The sequence below is a fragment of the Somniosus microcephalus genome, chromosome 25, assembly GCF_052327205.1.
Source record: "Somniosus microcephalus isolate GS21.2 chromosome 25, FLI_Smic_1.0, whole genome shotgun sequence".
NCBI classification, from domain to species: Eukaryota; Metazoa; Chordata; class Chondrichthyes; order Squaliformes; family Somniosidae; genus Somniosus; species Somniosus microcephalus.
The window spans coordinates 48,122,091-48,141,572 of NC_141011.1; the positions used below are offsets into that span (position 1 = coordinate 48,122,091).

At 48.3% G+C, this 19,482-nt stretch overlaps 1 protein-coding gene across 9 annotated transcripts in view; it reads right to left on the reverse strand.

Annotated features, from left to right (window-relative positions):
• The window catches only part of rerea (arginine-glutamic acid dipeptide (RE) repeats a), a 527,918-nt gene that overhangs the window by 147,947 nt on the left and 360,489 nt on the right, over positions 1 to 19,482 (reverse strand). The gene's annotated exons all lie outside the window — the stretch shown is intronic.

The following is a 19,482-nucleotide window of genomic DNA, read 5'->3' on the forward strand; positions in this document are numbered from 1 at the left end:
TCATCGACCTGAAACGTTAACTCTGTTTCTCTCTCCACAGATGTTGCCTGACCGGCTGAGCATTTCCAGCATTTTCTGTTTTTATCCTGTTGTATTTCTTCAGTTAAGATAAGTTTGGGCTTGGCTCTGATCAAATAACTTGCCGATACAGTCTAGGCTCACACTTGAAAAAGTGACATGGCAAGCTATGGGCACCCCTTTGTACAGTTTTAAACATACTAGCAGCCTTCTGGCACCTTACCCAAGAGTCAACACCCTCAAGAGAAAGAGGGATAAATGGGAAAAACAAAAAGAATAGCATTGTACCTAAAACCAGTTTATTTAGGCAACAAAAACAAAGCACGACAGCCATCAGGCTCCGTCGTTTATCCGAAAACAGAACATTTTCCATTGCCTTATTGAATGCGGTGTGTGGTGAATCTTTCCATCAGCTACTATTCACAGTCACCAAGTAGCACTGTTCAAGTTAAATTCGATACCTAAATCACATAGCAGTGATGCATAAATCACAACACAGTGCAACCATGAAAATGCAATGATTTTTGCAACACCATCTGGTCTCTTTAACTTACTTTATATTAAGAATTCACTGTCTACCACATATATCTTACATTGGTTGGCTGTCAGTCAAACAAAAGCTCTAATCCAAATTGAAGTTCACTGATGAATATAAACAATGAAAGCAATGTGAACGCCCATCGACACTCATAAGAACATAAGAATTAGGAGAGGAGTAGGCCATACGGCCCCTCAAGCCTGCTCCACCATTCAATAAGGTCATGGCTGATCATCGACCTCAACTCCACTTTCCTGCCCGATTTCCAAATCCCTTCATTCTCCTGGATTCCAAAAATCTATTTGTCTCCGCCTTGAATATACTCAACGATTCAGCATCCACAGCACTTTGGGGCAGAGAATTCCAAAGATTCACAACCCTCTGAGTAATGAAATTTCTCCTCATCTCAGTGTTAAATGGCCAACCCTTTATCCTGAGACACTGCCCCCTAGTTCTAGACTCTCCAGCCAGGGGAAACAATGACCGCGATTTCACCGACTGAGGTGGGTCCGGGGCGGTGTTGCAGTCCCAGCCCGCACTCGCCAAGTGATTTTACGTTAATAGGGCTTGTTAAGCCCGCCCTGTGAGGTTCCCAGCAATTAATAGGAAGCGGTTCTGATGACATCATTTGATGATGCGTCATCAGCCGGTTTCCTTAAAGGGGCCATGTCCAAATTGATTGACAGTTGTGCTGTCAGTGTTCTACAGCATTGAGGTGCTGCAAACACTGATGAGCACTGCACAAAAGGTGCAGGGCTGCACCCAGGCTCTCCCATGACTCCCTCCATATGCTTATGGAGGGAGTCACAGCACCCAGGGAGGTTATTTTCTCTTTCCATGGGCGGAAGAGACCTCCCCAGGAGATCAACACAGCCTGGTTACACATTGCACAGGAGGGCACAAGCAGGGATGTCGTCAGGAGGACCAGGCTGCAGTCCCGCAAGCCTTTCAATGGTCTCAGTGACGTAAGAAAACTACTAGGCACTTGGTCTGAGTATTAAACAAGGCTTTAATCAACTGTTTTTCAACATGGAGATCTAGTTGTGTCCTTCACTAGTTCTTGTTAAAGAATGTCCTGCACAAGCTGGGCCCATGCCCAACTATTTATACTCTCCCTGGACAGCACCACCAGCAGGCCGCCCAGTATTACTTCATAAGTCATTTCCACATGCATGACAAGATTCATGTCACTCAGTAAATCACAAAACCTTACTGCAAAGCCACACTCAACCTCAACCTGCTGTGCCACTCACCACATCCACATCACTCTACCTTCCCTACCCTACTCCTGCACATCTTTACTCACACCAACTTACCTGCACCTCTACCCATCCCTCTCTATCTACATTATTACTTCCCCATTTCACTAGCCACCCCTCACAATCACCCTCATCCTACTGCAAGCATACCAACTAACGTGAAGTTTCTGATAATGTGCTGTCAAACATTGAAACCTTTATTTTTTAGCACTTTGCGTTCTTGGACAGATTTGTCTGCACCTTTGGAAGTGGCTTAGTGAGTTGGAGTGAATGGTAAGACATAAGGGTACCTCCCCCACCCCAGCAATGGTGACGAGTGTGAAAGGAATAGCTTGGGTATTGTAGGGATACGTTATGGTGTTGGTGTGGAGTGGTGCCAACCTGGCGCATCAAGTGGCATCCAGGGTGTACAGCGTCAAGTGAAGTAAATCTGGCCATGGTGAGGCCATCCCTGGTGTCCCGGGCAGCAATGTGGTCGGGTGCTGATGCCCTCAGTCCTGTGCAGCATCAGTTGACTGCGGAGAAGGCTGGTGGTGTTGTTGTTGCTGCTAGTGTGCCCGGTGATGCTGGAGTTGGGGCTGATTTTGTTGGGATTCTGAGGACCAAGATGAGATATTTTCAAGGGCAACGATACTGATGGAATAGATGGCAGGTGAGGTTGAGATGACAGAAGCGATCTGTCAATGGTGAGAGAGGTTGTTCCAATGAGGTGGCACTGGATAGAGAGTTGGCTCCAAACACTTGCAAGCTGCAGAAAGCTCAATATATCTTCCAAATGCAGTAACCGACAGTTTCTGAGCTTTGAAAGTGGACAGCTGTAACGTGGGATCGTTTATACAACTTTGGCAGCTGTCAGGTCATGAGCTAATTCAATGCTGAATCCACTCACAACATGCTGAGCTGACGTGTTCCCCGAGCAGCGTGTAACCCGTGGGGGAGCACGTAAAATTAAAAGGTAGGCTTAAAATAACACTTAATTGGGTGCTAACAATCCATTTAATGATGTCAATTGCCTACCCCGCCACTTGGTGTCGGGTCTGCTCAACACTGAGACCCGACACCTGGGAGCCTCGAGTGAAGGCAGGTTGACAGCGGGTTTCCTACCCACTGTCAATCTTTTCTATTTTGACAGTGGACTCACCTCCGAACCTGCCCTCGGAGCACCGGCAAAATTCAGCCCAATCTCTCAGCATCTACCCTGTCAATCCCCCTTAGAATCTTGTATGTTTCAATGAGATCACCTCTCATTCTTCTAAACTCCAGAGAGTATAGGCCCAATCTACTCAATCTCGCCTCGTAGGACAACCCTCTCATCCCAGGAACCTTCGTTGCACCGCTTCTAAGTGGTGCTGACCATTTAATCTGGTTGATAAGAAGGTCTGGTGTTGTAATGCATCTGAGTGGTACTGTGTCTAAGTCATCCTCGGTTCCGAGGGACTGCCTAAGAAGAAGACTGTGTCTCAATGTGGTGAATCCATAGGTTTAATATCATGATGCCAACATGTGCAATTCCTAAACAAACGTTTGGTTTAAAATGGCGACCAGGCAGTAAATAGGGGATGAAGTGGGCAGCAGTTTTTTTCAACAATTTACATAATATATCCAAAACCAGTGTGCAGAATTCTATACCCCGATCTTACATTAATTCAGAAATTAAAACTTGTACATAAGCCTAATTAAAGAGACTTTTATTGGACAATATTGTTGGGGGGGGGGGGGTGGAGATAGACACACACACACACACACAAAGAACAAATTGTTCCTTTTTCCACTGAATCAAAAATCTTTGGTTGAAAGCGTAAATAACAAGGGTTGGCAGGGCTGTCGGAGTGACACAATCTCACTGCAAGGTCTCACTGTGTCTGCACAAACTGCTCATGTGATCTGCCATTTTCTGTCAGCACCAACCCGAAGAATAAATTTTCCTTTTGGCATGGCTCAGCTGTCAAGCACCTTCACGCGATAATGAACTCATGAATTACATCTCGCCGCTCTGACAGTCCCCATCCAACACATCAAAATATTGTTCTTCAATTGTAATTTATAACTTCATTTGCATGCCCCTCTTTTTCCACTGTGACCTTCCTCAAGTGGCACTGCATGGTTGCAGTCACAACAAGACCACCGATGCATCATTTGTGATTATAGCTATTATATTTCTAGCTCCATAGATCATACTGTAGTTACATTCTTTACCACCGTGGCACGAAACAGAACTTGGGTCAGCATTTTCTGACTGCTCTGTGAATATTTTTAATACAATTTTTTATTACCTTTTACTGTGCCTGCATATTATCAAAAATGTAATGATACAGAGCAGCATCAATTTGGGCAATACAGCAATATTTTTTTTTAATTTAATACTTGCATTGCGTTGTACACCAAGCTTTTTTTGATATAATGTGGTAGTTAAAAAATACATGGTCATCTTCCACCTCACGTTAGTCTGGTAGATAAGAGATTACTTAGGATGCTGGGGCTCAAGATACTGCAGGGAGTCCTAATACCCACTGAATTATACGTTAAAACGTGTCACTGCAATTGGGCGAGTAGGGGAGAAAATTTAATAAATTCCACAAAAACAATAGGCAATGATGTGTTTTTTCCTCTACCATAATCCCTCCTAAAAAGACTAACAAAAAAAATGTCTTTATATACACAGAACTCTGCTTATTTGAACCAGAGGTCCCACTTTTTGCATTGTGTTGTGCAATGCTATATATGAAGGCTGGGAGAAAATGAATGAATTCACATTTCAAACTAAAAATACAGCAAAGTGATACACAAGTTTTGTTGTGTGTACATTATGACCTCGAGTCTCTTCGCTGGGAGCAAGCGGAAACCAAGCGCAGGCAGCGCAAGGGGCGCACGTCAACCCAAGCACCCCACCCACCCGCCCCTTCAACCACCATCTGCCCCACCTGTGACAGAGACTGTAGGTCCCCAATTGGACTCGTCAGTCACCTGAGAACTCATCTTTAGTGTGGAAGCAAGTCATCCTCGGTTCCGAGGGACTGCCTAAGAAGAAGACGACATTATGAAACATAAGAATGCCTGTCCTCAACTAAATCCAAATGATAATTTAGCACTGCAATTACAATGTTTTTTGATTTACTTCTATCCTATCCTAAAGGTGGCGAGACCTGCTGGAGTACAGTTCCATAGATTTAGTATTGGTTACTTTTAATCCAGTTTACCTCAAAGTTCATGTTACCTCTCTTTCAATGCATACTGGAGGCTCTTTTATGATTAACGTGCACAAATTTAAATTTTCACCATACATAGCAGGGGCTCTATTCTGTCACAATCCACTAAAGTTGACAAAACGCACTTAACTGAGACAAACAAAGCAGCAGACTCGCTCGTCTAACTGGGAGTTACGCCTTTTGAGTATCAATATAAAACATCTTCAAGAATAGATTTTCAAATTCACCACATCAAGTAGCTAATCTGACAAAATAAATGTTCCTTTTGGTCTATATTCTGTCTATCATTTGCCATTGTAAGAATGGTAATGACTTTCACTTTTAACATTACTGCATGCTATTATACCGCAAACTACCTATACCCACAACTACCCTTGGGCTATCTTGCTTCATGTTACAACTAGCCAGACCAAACCCAAGGAAGACAAAAAAAATACATAGAACAAGAAAAACATTCATTAGGGAAAGAAATACTTCTTCTGCAGCCAAGGACAACAAATTTCCAGACTCAACTGGGCAACGAAGCTGTTACAGAAACAAGGCTCCAATGCTGCAATATGAAGACTTGAGTGAGTGTTCAGGTACTAGCATGTAGAAAGCGATGTGCCTCCTCTAAAGCCGGCTCTGGCTGGCAAGCTGCTTTTTCATTCATTCACAATCCGTCGAAATGGCACTCACTTGCTCTTCTCTCTCTTTTGCTCTCCCACCAGCCCCCCCACCCTCACCGCCCCTCCCCCCCGCCCCTCCCTCCCTCACCGCCCCTCCCTCCCCCTCCCTCACCGCCCCCCCACCCCCCATCCCTCACCGCCCCTCCCTCCCTCCCCGCCCCCCCCACCCCCCCCATCCCTCACTGCCCCTCCCCCCACCCTCACCGCCCCTCCCTCACCACCCCGCCTCCCTCCCATCCCACCCCACCCTCACCGCCCCGCCTCCCTCCCATCCCCCCCACCCTCACCGCCCCCCTCCCATCCCCCCCACCCTCACCGCCTCCCTCCCATCCCCCCACCCTCACCGCCCGCCTCCTCCCATCCCCCCCACCCTCACCGCCCCGCCTCCCTCCCATCCCCCCCACCCTCACCGCCCCGCCTCCCTCCCATCCCCCCCACCCTCACCGCCCCGCCTCCCTCCCATCCCCCCCACCCCGCCTCCCTCCCATCCCCCCCACCCTCACCGCCCCGCCTCCCTCCCATCCCACCCCACCCTCACCGCCTCCCTCCCATCCCACCCCACCCTCACCGCCCCCCTCCCATCCCCCCCACCCTCACCGCCCCCTCCCATCCCCCCCGCCCCCCTCCCATCCCCCCCACCCTCACCGCCCCGCCTCCCTCCCATCCCCCCCGCCCCCCTCCCATCCCCCCCACCCTCACCGCCCGTCTCCCTCCCATCCCCCCCACCCTCACCGCCCCGCCTCCCTCCCATCCCCCCACCCTGCCTCCCTCCCATCCCCCCCACCCTCACCGCCCCGCCTCCCTCCCATCCCCCCCACCCTCACCGCCCCGCCTCCCTCCCACCCTCACCGCCCCGCCTCCCTCCCATCCCCCCCACCCTCACCGCCCCGCCTCCCTCCCATCCCCCCCACCCTCACCTCCCTCCCATCCCCCCCACCCTCACCGCCCCGCTCCCACCCCCCCCCACCCGCCTCCCTCCCATCCCCCCCACCCTCACCGGCCCGCCTCCCTCCCATCCCCCCCACCCTCACCGGCCCGCCTCCCTCCCACCCTCACCGGCCCGCCTCCCTCCCACCCTCACCGGCCCGCCTCCCTCCCATCCCCCCCATCCTCACCGCCCCGCCTCCCTCCCATCCCCCCCATCCCCACCGCCCCCCCATCCCCCCCATCCCCACCGCCCCGCCTCCCTCCCATCCCCCCCACCCTCACCGCCCCGCCTCCCTCCCATCCCCCCCACCCTCACCGCCCCGCCTCCCTCCCATCCCCCCCACCCTCATCGCTCCTCCCCCCCCACCCTCACTGCCCCTCCCCCCACCCTCACCGCCCCTCCTCCCCCCCACTGCCCCTCCCCCCACCCTCACCGCCCCTGCTCCCCCCCCCCCCCACCCTCAAGCGCTGTGCTGATTTTTTTTTAGCTTCTGTCAATGTGCTCATTTGCTCGCAGTGAACTGAAACACTTGAAATAAAAATTATGAAAAGAAGCTCAAGAGCATCATTAGCAGTGGCTTCTGAGAACAAATAAATCTGCTTTGAAACCACTGGAATTCCTGCTACCATGCAAACTGGCTTGCAGACAAGTTTACAAAAAAGGTTAATATTGCAATTATAATCCATTTTAAAATTGTGTTAATTTTAAATATGGACACTTACATTAAAGTTCAGATTTTGAATCATTCAAATCCATTAAGGATATTTTGTGTGTTCTCCTGACAGTTAGTAAATGCAATACCCAATGTAAAACTCTGCACACCAGAAAGGCTGCAGTTTTTATGTTTGGACTGTGCTCAGTTGGCAACAGTCAGATTGCTACATATGGCCTCAGTGTGCATGGCAAAGGAAGGTGGTGGGGGGGCGCGTGGGGGAAGGGTCAGCCTTGGTTCCCACCACTAACTGCAATCCATTGAGTCCTGCTGCAAAGTGCACGTGTATGGACAGCAAGTGAGGACAGAATCAGCCGTGAATGTGATGCCTCTCACAATCAAGTAGTCTTCTGGCCTTTAGGCGATGGTTTCCCACTTCTGCATTGCCACTGTACGACCCCTCACCCAAAGCAGATGGCTGTAAAACCACTCACTGGCTGACATGATCACACTTTCCAGAGCAAGGGGGCATAACCTTAAAATGAGAGCCAGGCCGTTCAGGGGTGATGTCAGGAAGCACTTCTTCACATAAAGGGTAGTGGAAATCTGGAACACTCTCCCCCAAAAAGTTGTTGAGGCTGGGGGTCAATTGAACATTTCCAACCTGATTTTTGTTAAGCAAGGGTATCAAGGGTTACGGAACCAAGGCGGGTAGATGGAGTTAAGATACAGATCAGCCACGATCTAATTGAATAGCGGAACTGGCTCAAGGGTCTGAATGGCCTCCTCCTGTTCCCATGATGTGCAGAATTGGAAAACCACATCCTCATTACAGGAAACTTTGGTTTATCCGGAAGTTATATGTCCGGAATACTCGGCGTCGGCGGGAATTTCAGCGGCAGCAGCGGGGCAATAGAAGCCCCAGAGACCAGGTAAGGCCTCACAGCGTCGGCGGGAATTTCAGCGGCAGCAGTGGGGCTATAAAAGTCCCAGAGACCAGGTAAGGCCTCACAGCGTCGGCGGGAATTTCAGCGGCAGCAGCGGGGCTATAAAAGTCCCAGAGACCAGGTAAGGCCTCACAGCGTCGGCGGGAATTTCAGCGGCAGCAGCGGGACTATAAAAGCCCCAGAGACCAGGTAAGGCCACACAGCGTCGGCGGGAATTTCAGCGGCAGCAGCCGGGCTATGAAAGTCCCAGAGACCAGGTAAGGTGTACCAGTCTCCAGTCTGGGAACTCGGAGGGAAGGAGAGAGGTAAAAAGTAACCCAAGTGTAACGTCACCAGAAAGCGGGTAAGTGATTGGTTGGTGAGTATTTCTCCCTTTTGAAGCTTAAATCTCTTTGGTTTATAGTTTCTAAGGTGTGATATTCACCATCTAGAATCGGGGCAGAGGGTATTTAAGAATAATATTAATAAATTTAATTAATTACATAGAATGGGAGATCAGGTGATGTGTTGCTGCTGCAATATGTGGGAGCTGGTGGACACCATTGATGCTCACGGTGATCACATTTGCAGTAAGTGTTGGCTGCTCGAGGAATTCCGGCTCCGTGTTGAAGAGCTGGAGTCCGAGCTTCAAACACTGAGACACATCAGGGAGGGGGTGAGTTACCTGGACTCTGTGTATCACGAGGTAAATCACACCAATTAGATTAATTAATTCAGATGTAGTCCGTGGCCAGGGTCAGGATGGTGTGACTAGAAGTGAGGCAGGTACGGGGATCCAGGAGGTAGTGTTGGAGGAGCCGCAGCCCTTGCACTTGTCCAACAGGTTCGAGGCTCTTACTCCCTTTGAGGATGGGAACAGGGACTGCGGGGAGGATGAGCAACCTGGCCACAGCACCGTGGAGCAGGGGGCCATTCAAGTGGGGGGAGTTAAAAGAAATGTTGTAGTGGTAGGGGATAGTATAGTTAGGGGGATAGATAGAGTTCTTTGCAGCCGAAAGCAAGAGTCCCGAAGGCTGTGTTGCCTGCCCGGTGCCAGGGTTAAGGACATCTCCTCTGGGCTGGAGAGAAACTTGGAGTGGGAGGGGGAGGATCCAGTTGTCGTGGTCCATGTTAGTACCAACGACATAGATAGGACAAGGAAGGAGGTTCTGCTGAGGGAGTTTGAGCAGCTAGGGGCCAAATTAAAAAGCAGAACCACAAGGGTAATATACCTGAGCCATGAGCGAATTTGGCTAGGACAAATAAAATTAGAGAGTTAAATGCGTGGCTCAAAGACTGGTGTGGGAGAAATGGGTTTTGCTTCCTGGGACACTGGCACCAGTACTGGGGCAGGAGGGAGCTGTTCCGTTGGGACGGGCTTCACTTGGCCAGTGCTGGGACTAGAGTCCTGGCGGATCATATAACTAGGGCTGTAGAGAGGGCTTTAAACTAACTAGTGGGGGGGAGGTTCCTAGAGAGCAAATAATAAAAATGACAACAGAGAAGGTCATAGACTTAGGTAGCAGTGGGGAAATTAAAAACCAGAGCGTGTCAGGAAGGGGCAGAAGGTATGGAGTAAAAGGTAAAGTAATAAAAAGGGCAAAAGCAGGAACTAAGTGTCACAAAACATCTTTGAAAGTTCTCCATCTGAATGCACGTAGCATTCGTAACAAAATAGACGAGTTAATGGCACAAATAACTACATATGGGTATGATCTTGTGGCTATTACAGAAACATGGCTGCAGGGTGACAATGCCTGGGAATTAAACATACCAGGTTATTTAACGATCAGGAAGGAAGGGGTGGTGGGGTGGCTATGTTAATAAAGGAAGGAATCACTGTAATACAGAGAAATGATATTGGGTCAAAAGATCAGGATAATGAAACAGTTTGGGTGGAGGTAAGGAATAATAAGGGGAAAAAAACTAGTGGGCGTCGTCTATAGGCCTCCGAACAGTGGCAACTCTGTTGGACGGAGTATCAATCAGGAAATAGCTGAGGCTTGTAATAAGGGAACATCTATAATTATAGGGGATTTTAACTATCATATTAATTGGACAAATCAAATTGGGCAGGGCTGCCTTGAGGATGAGTTCATTGAGTGTATTAGGGATGGGTTTCTTGAGCAGTATGTAACTGAACCGACCAGGGGGCAAGCAACCTTAGATCTGGTCCTGTGTAACGAGACAGGATTAATTAAAAATGTCCTAGTAAAGGATCCCCTTGGAATGAGTGACCATAACATGGTTGCATTCCATATTCAATTAGAGGGTGAGAAGGTTGGATCTCAAACAAGTGTGCTAAGCTTGAATAAAGGAGACTATGAAGGTATGAGAGCGGAATTGAGTAGAGTGGATTGGGAAAATAGATTAAAGGGTAAGACGATACATGATCAGTGGTGTACATTTAAGGAGTTATTTTACAACTTCCAAAAAATATATATTCCACTGAGAAGAAAAGGGTGCAAAAGAAAAGACAGCCATCCGTGGCTAAGTAAAGAAATTAAGGATAGTATTCGACTAAAAACAAGGGCATATAAGGTAACCAAATCTAGTGGGAGGATAGAGGATTGGGAATCTAACAGAAGGCAGAGAGTTCGGATAAATGGTTCATTCTCAGACTGGCAATCAGTAACTAGTGGTGTTCCGCAGGGGTCAGTGCTGGGTCCCCAACTCTTTACAATCTATATTAACGATTTGGAGAAGGGGACCGAGTGTAACATATCAAAGTTTGCAGATGATACTAAGATGGGAGGGAAAGTAGTGAGTGAGGAGGACATAAAAAACCTGCAAGGGGACATAGACAGGCTAAGTAAGTGGGCAGAGATTTGGCAGATGGAATACAATACTGGAAAGTGTGAGGTTATGCACTTTGGCAGGAAAAATCGTAGAGCAAGTTATAGGGCCAGAAATTCCAGAACGGGGCTTGCAGCGCGTGCAAGCCCCATATTTGCACTTATCCCGCGCTCCTGCCGATCAGCTCCAGGGACGCCTGCACTTGCAGAAACTGAAAGAATAATCCCGGGCAGCGTATGACGTCACGCCGCCCAGGAGTGCAGCCAGCGCGGAGCCAGGAGCGTGCAGTGTAAGTGAGACACGCCCCTTGAGGTCTCAGTTTCACTGGACACGCCCCCAATGTTTCTGTCAAGCTGCTTTGCTTTTTTACATGCAAAGCAGCAGTTTAAATAGGTTTTTGGAAGTTTTTTGAAGATTTTGGTAACTTTTATAAACTTTTTAAAATGTTTACATTATTTTGAGTAATCTGAAGTAGTTTTAAAGAGAATTAAAGCAATTTAAAGACTTTTAAAAGCCCTAAAAGAATTTTTTTAATTCCATTTATTTATTTAGCAATGTCGTCGTCATACGTGTCTTCACACTGTTCCCTTTGGGGAACTGTATGAAGTGGTGGAAGGATTTATGGCCGTGATTAACGCTCATTCCGTGACCGTAACCATCTTTGAACCAGCCATTAGGGCGGTTAGTCCTATGGCGGGAGGGTTTTACGGGCTCCCACAAGCTGTACAAGGAGTGGGGGGCCACCCACACCCACGGACGCAAATATCCCACTGGATGTCAACCCAGAATTTAGAGCCGGAGCTCCGACTCCACTTGCCGGGACTGTCTGGAGCGGGGTTCGAAACCCTACCCTGATCTGGCCCAGCGGCGGGGATCCTACCACTATGACAAAGGCCCAATCCGATTAGCAACGTGAAATGGCAGCATAGGGCTCCAGTCACGGGGAGGGAAAAGGCGCAGGAAACGTATGGGTGTCACCTTTTGTGCGGAGTGGGCCTTTTGCGTAGCAGTAAGCATCCCCGCCGCTGGGCCAGAAGGAGTAGGGTTTTGAACCCCACTCCAGACAGTCCCGGCAAGTGGAGTCGGAGCTCCAACTTTAAATTCTGGGTGGACATCCAGCGGGATACTTGCGTCCGTGGGTGTTGGTAGCCCCCCCCCCCTCAGATGGGTTGTGGGAGCTCGTAAAACCCTCCCGCCATAGGACTAACCACCCTAATGGCTGGTTCAAAGATGGTTACGGTCACGGAATGAGCGTTAATCACGGCCATAAATCCTTCCACCACTTCATACAGTTCCCCAAAGGGAACAGTGTGAGGAGACGTCTGATGATGACCTCTTGCGCAATGCACCTCCTTGGACCCTCAGTCGCAGATGCGAGGGGGCAAGTCGTGCAATTGTTAAATTTTTTATTTTATTGACATGTAAAATGTTGGCCCAATAATTCCCTTCCAAACGCGCTAGTACGGTCAGGGTACTTACGCATCTGGCCGGATGAAATGCCGGTTTTCAGCATGCACAGTGCATGTGGGGAAAACCGGCATTTCCTGTCCTCTGAACGAAGGGGTTCAGAGGCAGAACGCGTGCGACTGCACAGGCAGCGCGTGCGCAGTATAATTCGCCGCTTTCATTAATGCTTTCAGTGAGGTCCAGTCATTACAACTTACACATGAAAAAAGCATGGGTACAGTTGCTCCAGAGGCTGCGGAGGAAGATATTTCTTATCGTGGAGCTTCTGAAAGTATGTATGTCTGTATATATTCCTTTGCGCGTTATGTATATATTCCTTTACTTATGTGTATGAATGTATTATTTAATTATGACTTTCAGAGAAAGTAACTTATTGGAAAATCATAATTAAAAACATACATTCATACACACTAGTAAAGGAATATAAAACATATACATATACGTAAAGGAATATATGTGGACATACATACATAACTCATTCTCACATTCCATTCACACAGCCACAATTGCTCCTTCTACCTACCGTTCTGAAAACCCTTTTAAAAAATAAATTTAAACTTTTAAACTTACTTAACATTTCTTAAAATAACTTCCCTCCCTTTCCCAAACAAAAATATTGCATTTCAAAAGCTCCACGATAAAATATATCTTCCTCCGCAGCCAATGAACAACTTTACACTTGCTTTTTTCAAGTGTAACTTCTAAGGACTTAACCTCACGGATTTCATGAATGAAATCCACGAAGTTCACTGCGCAAGCGCTGCCTGTGCAGTCGCACGCGCTCGAGGTCTGGAAATGCCGGCGTTCCCCGCATGCGCTGTTCATGCTGAACGCCGGCATTTCCAACGGCCAGAAGCATGAGTAAGCCGACCGTACTCACGCTTCTGGCCTGGAATTTCTGGCCCATTATCTTAATGGCAAGAAACTGGAAAGTACTGAAGTACAAAGGGATCTGGGGGTCCTGGTGCACAAAACTCAAAAGGTTAGTATGCAGGTGCAGCAAGTGATTAAGAAGGCCAATGGAATGTTGGCTTTCATTGCTAGGGGGATAGAATATAAAAATAGGGAGGTATTGCTTCAGTTGTACAAGGTATTGGTGAGACCGCACCTGGAATACTGCGTACAGTTTTGGTGTCCATACTTAAGAAAGGACATACTTGCTCTCGAGTCAGTACAAAGAAGGTTCACTTGGTTAATCCCGGGGATGAGGGGATGGACATATGAGGAGAGGTTGAGTAGATTGGGACTCTACTCATTGGAGTTCAGAAGAATGAGAGGCGATCTTATTGAAACATATAAGATTGTGAAGGGGTTGGATCGGGTGGATGCGGGGAGGGTGTTCCCGATGATGGGTGAAACTAGAACTAGGGGGCATAATCTTAGAATAAGGGGCTGCTCTTTCAAAACTGAGATGAGGAGGAACTACTTCACTCAGAGGGTGGTAGGTCCATGGAATATGCTGCCCCAAAAAGCTGTAGAAGCTACATCATTACATAAATTTAAAACAGAAATAGACAGTTTCCTAGAAGTAAAGGGAATTAAGGGTTATGGGGAGCGGGCAGGAATTTGGACATGAGTCTAGGTTCGGATCGGTCATGGCCCTGTGGGTAGCGGAGCGGGCCCAGGGGCCGTGTAGCCTGATCCTGCTCCTATTTCGTGTATCTAATTCTGTTAGATTCAGGAGATCGTTCTGTGATAGTGGATTGGCGGTTAGGATCAGATCAGCCATGATCTTATTGAATGGCGGAGCAGGCTCGAGGGGACGATTGGCCTACTCCTGCTCCTATTTCTTATGTTCTTACTCGATCTAACGGCAAAAATCAGGAGCCGTTTCCTATAAGTTTTTTTAGTTCTCGTTGCTTTTTTTTTCCCCCCAGTCAGGCACTGCAAGGTCTGTAGCTATAGCAACAGCTTCAGCTAGAGACGCTTGCAGCTGCAGCTGACTGTTTTGAAGGGTTTGTTGATTCACATGGAGCTTTTCAGTTCCGTATGTTTCAACATTATGCTCGTATGTCCGGCACTTTTGATGGTACGGCACCAGCTCGGTCCCGTCAGTGCCGGATATCAGAAAGTTTCCTGTATTAAGACTCATATCAAGAATGATTACATGGATGAGGAGGGCTGCTGGCACCCGTGGAACCAGCAAAAGTCAGCGACTTCGGAAAAGGATGGAAACATGCAATTTTTTTCAAGTGTGCAAAAGTGTGTGTTTTTTTTTTTTACCCTCACTTTGCTTTATGGTATAGTAGTTTATAGTAGTAGATCTTTTCTGTAAGTGTTCCATAATCAAAAACAACCACATTCTGCAATGTGCCAAGTAAATTAAACGCGTAGAGTAAAAATGTTGAGCCTTGGCTTCAGAAGGACCCTCTGGAAAAGTATACAATATTTTAAATTCTGAATTTTATCAAAGAAGTGGGCTCTTTTCAATCTGGGTTTAATTTATAAAATGTTAAATGCAACATTTGCAAACTATAGAAACCAATTTAAGAATTTCTATTGGCACCAGCAATAGCATTTTAGACAGTAATGAAATCAAGCTTTGCGCCTTTTCTCCTCGCCCTTGTTGTCCTCATCATATGCACCACCCACAGCCTAGAGGATAGGGGGCAAAGGAAGCTGCAGCCAGTCTTTGACCAGTCCCATTCGGAAACTGCCTACTGCCAACAGTACAAGTGTATCTAGGCTTTTTCTCTCTCTTCCCCCCTTGCCCGCAGAAGCACCTGGACTTTGCTTGATACAGCAGCACAGTTTAAATTTCCATTACTGTGTTGGGCTTGAGAGAGAGAATAGAGTGCTGAGAGTGTGAAAAAGCTAGAGTCTTAAGTGTGTATTTAAACTTAACGTGGGCTGTTGCTGATTTCCACAAACATGGAATAAATCTGTAGGCAATCATCAGTAAAGTGAGGGAAAGAATCATCAATACTGGATCATAGAAGATAGGAGCAGGAGTAGGCCATTTGGCCCCTCGAGCCTGCTCCGCCATTCAATGAGATTATGGCTGATCATCCAAATCCAGTACCCTGTCCCTGCCTTCTCCCCATATCCCTTGATCCCTTCAGCCTTAAGAAATATATCTAACTCCTTCTTGAATATATTTAATGAATTGGCCTCAACTGCCTTCTGTGGTAGAAAATTCCACAGGTTCACCACTCTCTGGGTGAAGCAATTCCTCCTCATCTCAGTCCTAAATGGCTTACCCCTTATCCTTAGACTATGGCCCCTGGTTCTGGACTCCCCGACCATCGGGAACATCCTTCCTGCATCTAGTCTGTCCAGTCCTGTTAGAATTTTATACGTTTCAATGAGATCCCCTCTCATTCTTCTAAACTCGAGTCTTTCTTTCTTCACTGGTCTCACCAGCGACCTCTTCTGGCTGATTGACAGTTGAGAGTCTGCGCATGCGCACGCGGGACGGCGGTTTGGGCCGAGTCCCGCACAGCGACCCCTCCCGGTCACCAAGGGTAATAACCGTGCATGCCCAGAGGACACCAACACCTCTCCCCCACTCGGAGCTGTGCCTGCACACTAGGATCCTGTCGGACGGAGTCAGCGCAGGGCATTCCGGGGAAAGGCCTTGGTGTCAGTTACAGAGTCGCGATCGGTGACGCGAAGTGAGTTTTCTCCGCTCTGATTGGGTGGAGAATCAGGAGAGAATAAAGAGAAATAGAAAAAAATCGGTTATATTGCACCAGAACCACTTGGTTCTGGATGCTATCACGGTGTTCAACTAGATTTGGGTGTCTTCTTCTTCTTTGGCAGTCCCTCGGAACCGAGGATGTCTTGCTTCCACATTAAAAATGAGTTCTCATGAGTCCAATGCGGGACCTACAGTCTCTGTCACAGGTGGGGCAGACGGTGGTTGAAGGGGCGGGTGGGTGGGGTGCTTGGCTTGACGTGCGGTCCTTGCGCTGCCTGCGCTTGGTTTCCGCTTGCTCCCGGCGAAGAGACTCGAGGTGTTTGGCGCCTTCCCGGATGCTTCTCCTCCACTTTGTGCGGTCTTGGGCCAGGGATTCCCAAGTGTCGGTGGGGATGTTACACTTTTTCAAGGAGGCTTTGAGGGTGTCCTTGAAGCATTTCCTCTGCCCATCTGGGGCTCTCTTGCCGTGCCGGAGCTCCGAGTAGAGCGCTTGTTTTGGGAGTCTCGTATCGGGCATGCGGACAATGTGACCCGTCCATCGGAGCTGATCAAGCATGGTCAAAGCTTTGATGCTGGGTATGTTGGCCGAAGCAAGAACACCGACATTGGTGCGCCTATCCTGCCAATGAATTTGCAGGATCTTGTGGAGGCAGCGTTGGTGGTACCTCTCCAGTGCTTTGAGGTGCCTGCTGTACATGGTCCATGTCTCTGAGGCATACAGCAGGGCAGGTATCACTGCTGCTCTGTAGACCATGAGCTTAGTGCCGGGTTTAAGGTCCTGTTCTTCAAACACTCTCTTCCTCAGGCGACCGAAGGCTTCACTGACACACTGAAGGCGGTGTTAGACTTAGTCGTCGACGTCAGCCCTTGTTGACAGTAGGCTCCCGAGGTATGGAAAGTGGTCCACGTTGTCCAAGGCCTTGTCGTGGATTTTGATAATCGGGGGGCAGCGCTGTGTGACGGGGGCAGGTTGGTAGAGGACCTTTGTCTTACGGATGTTTAGTGTAAGGCCCATGCTCTCGTACGCTTCGGTGAAGGTGTTGACGATGGTTTGGAGTTCGACCTCCGAGTGAGCACAGATGCAAGCGTCATCTGCATACTGTAATTCGACGACAGAGGATGGGACGACCTTGGATCTGGACTGGAGGTGACAGAGGTTGAACAGTTTTCCGTTTGTTCTGTAAATTAGCTCCACTCCAGCAGGGAGCTTACTGAGGGTGAGATGGAGCATTGCAGCAAGGAAGATTGAGAAGAGCGTTGGTGCAATGACACCGCCTTGCTGGACCCCAGTTTGTACGTGAATTGGGTCTGTGGTGGAGCCGTTGGTCAGGATCACGGCTTGCATGTCGTCGTGAAGCAGGCGGAGGATGGTGACAAACTTTTGAGGGCAGCCGAATTTGAGGAGAACACTCCATAATCCCTCACGGTTGACAGTGTCGAAGGCCTTTGTGAGATCAAAGAAGGCCATGTACAGCGGTTGGTGCTGTTCCCTGCATTTCTCTTGTAATTGACGTGCGGTGAAGATCATGTCCATTGTGCCCCTTAGTGGGCGGAATCCGCATTGCGACTCTGGGAGGAGCTCTTCGGCCACTGGGAGAAGGCGATTGAGGAGGATTCTTGCGATGACTTTCCCTGTGGCAGACAGCAGGGAAACTCCTCTGTAATTACCGCAATCGGACTTATCACCTTTCTTGAAGATGGTCACAATTACGGCATCTCTGAGATCCCCTGGCATGCTCTCCTCCTTCCAGATAAGAGAAATTAGTTCATGAATTCGCGCCAGTAGTGCTTCTCCGCCATGCTTTATTGCCTCAGCAAGAGCTGAATATCAGGGACAGGTGAGAGTAGCTCTCCTCGACATCGAGGCAGCATTTGACTGAGTATGGCACCAAGGAGCCCGAGCAAAAGTGAAGTCAGTGGGCTTCCAACAGAAAACCCTCCAGTGGCTGGAGTTATACCTGATGCAAAGGAAGATGGTTATTGGTTATCGGAGGCCAATTATCGCAGGCCCACAACATCACTGCAGGAGTTCCTCAGGGAAGCATCCTCAGCCTGACCATCTTCAGCTGCGTCATCAATTACATTTTGTTCATCATAAGTTCAAGAGTGGGACTGGCGATTCCAGTGTTCAGCTCCATTCACAACTCCTCCAATAATGAAGCAGCCTATGCCAACCTACATCAGGACTTCTTAGGTTAACAAATGGCAGGTAACATTCACACCACATAAGTGCCAGGCAGTGATCACCTACAACAAGAGAAAGTTCAGCTAGCTCTTCAACAGCACCACCATTGCCCAGGCCACCACCAACATCATCTTGAGGTCAATAGTGAACAGAAGCTCAACTGAGCCACCCGTACCAACACCAAGAGCAGAGTAGAGGCCGGCGATGAGCGGCCGACAACCTGACCTCTCAAAGCTTCTCCACCATCTACAAGGCTCAAGTCAGGACTGTCAATAAAGACCATTCACCTGGATAGAAACAGCAGCAACAACAGTCAAGAAGCTTGGTGCCATCCAGAACAGTTCGCTTGAACTACCCCCTTCATCGCTGTCGCACTGTGACTTCAATATGTACTAACGGCAAGATGCACTGTAGCAACTCACCAAGGTTACTTTAACAGCACCTATCTCGCCTGCAATCTCCATCACTGAGACAGACAACAACAGCAATGTTGTGAGAACCTCTCAGAGTTCATCTCCAAGTCACACATCATCCTGACTTGGATATATATTGCTGTTTCTACGTTGCTGTTGGCCTAAAATCTTGAAATTTCCCACCTACCATCATCACAAGCACTGCAGTGGTTCAAGCAGAAGGCCCAACGCCACGTTCTCAAGCCAATTAGGAATAGGAAATAAATGCAGTGCAGCCCATAGCCCAAGAACAATTAATAACAATGATCCACATAGAATAGAATATTTTAATTGTAAAAGCATGACTTTGCACATGACCTCTCAATGTCCCAATGTTTATGAAATGCTCAAAATTTATTTTCTTATTCATTCATGGGATGTGGGTGTCGCTGGCAAGGCCAGTATTTATTTCCCAGTCCTAATTGCCCTCGAGAAGGTGGTGATGAGCCACCATTTCAGAGGGCAGTTAAGAATCAACCACATTGTTGTGGGCCTGGAGTCACATATAGGGCAGACCAGGTAAGGACGGCAGATTTCCTTACCTAAAGGACATTAGTGAACCAAATGGTGGTTTCCGGTAGTTTCAACATTATTGATACCAGCTATTTTTTAATTCTAGATTTATTTAATTAAATGAATTTAAATTTCCCAGCTGCCATGGTGGGATTTGAACTCATGTCTCCGGATCATTATTCCAGGTCTCTGGATTACTAGTCCAGCAACATAACCGCATTGCTACCATACCCC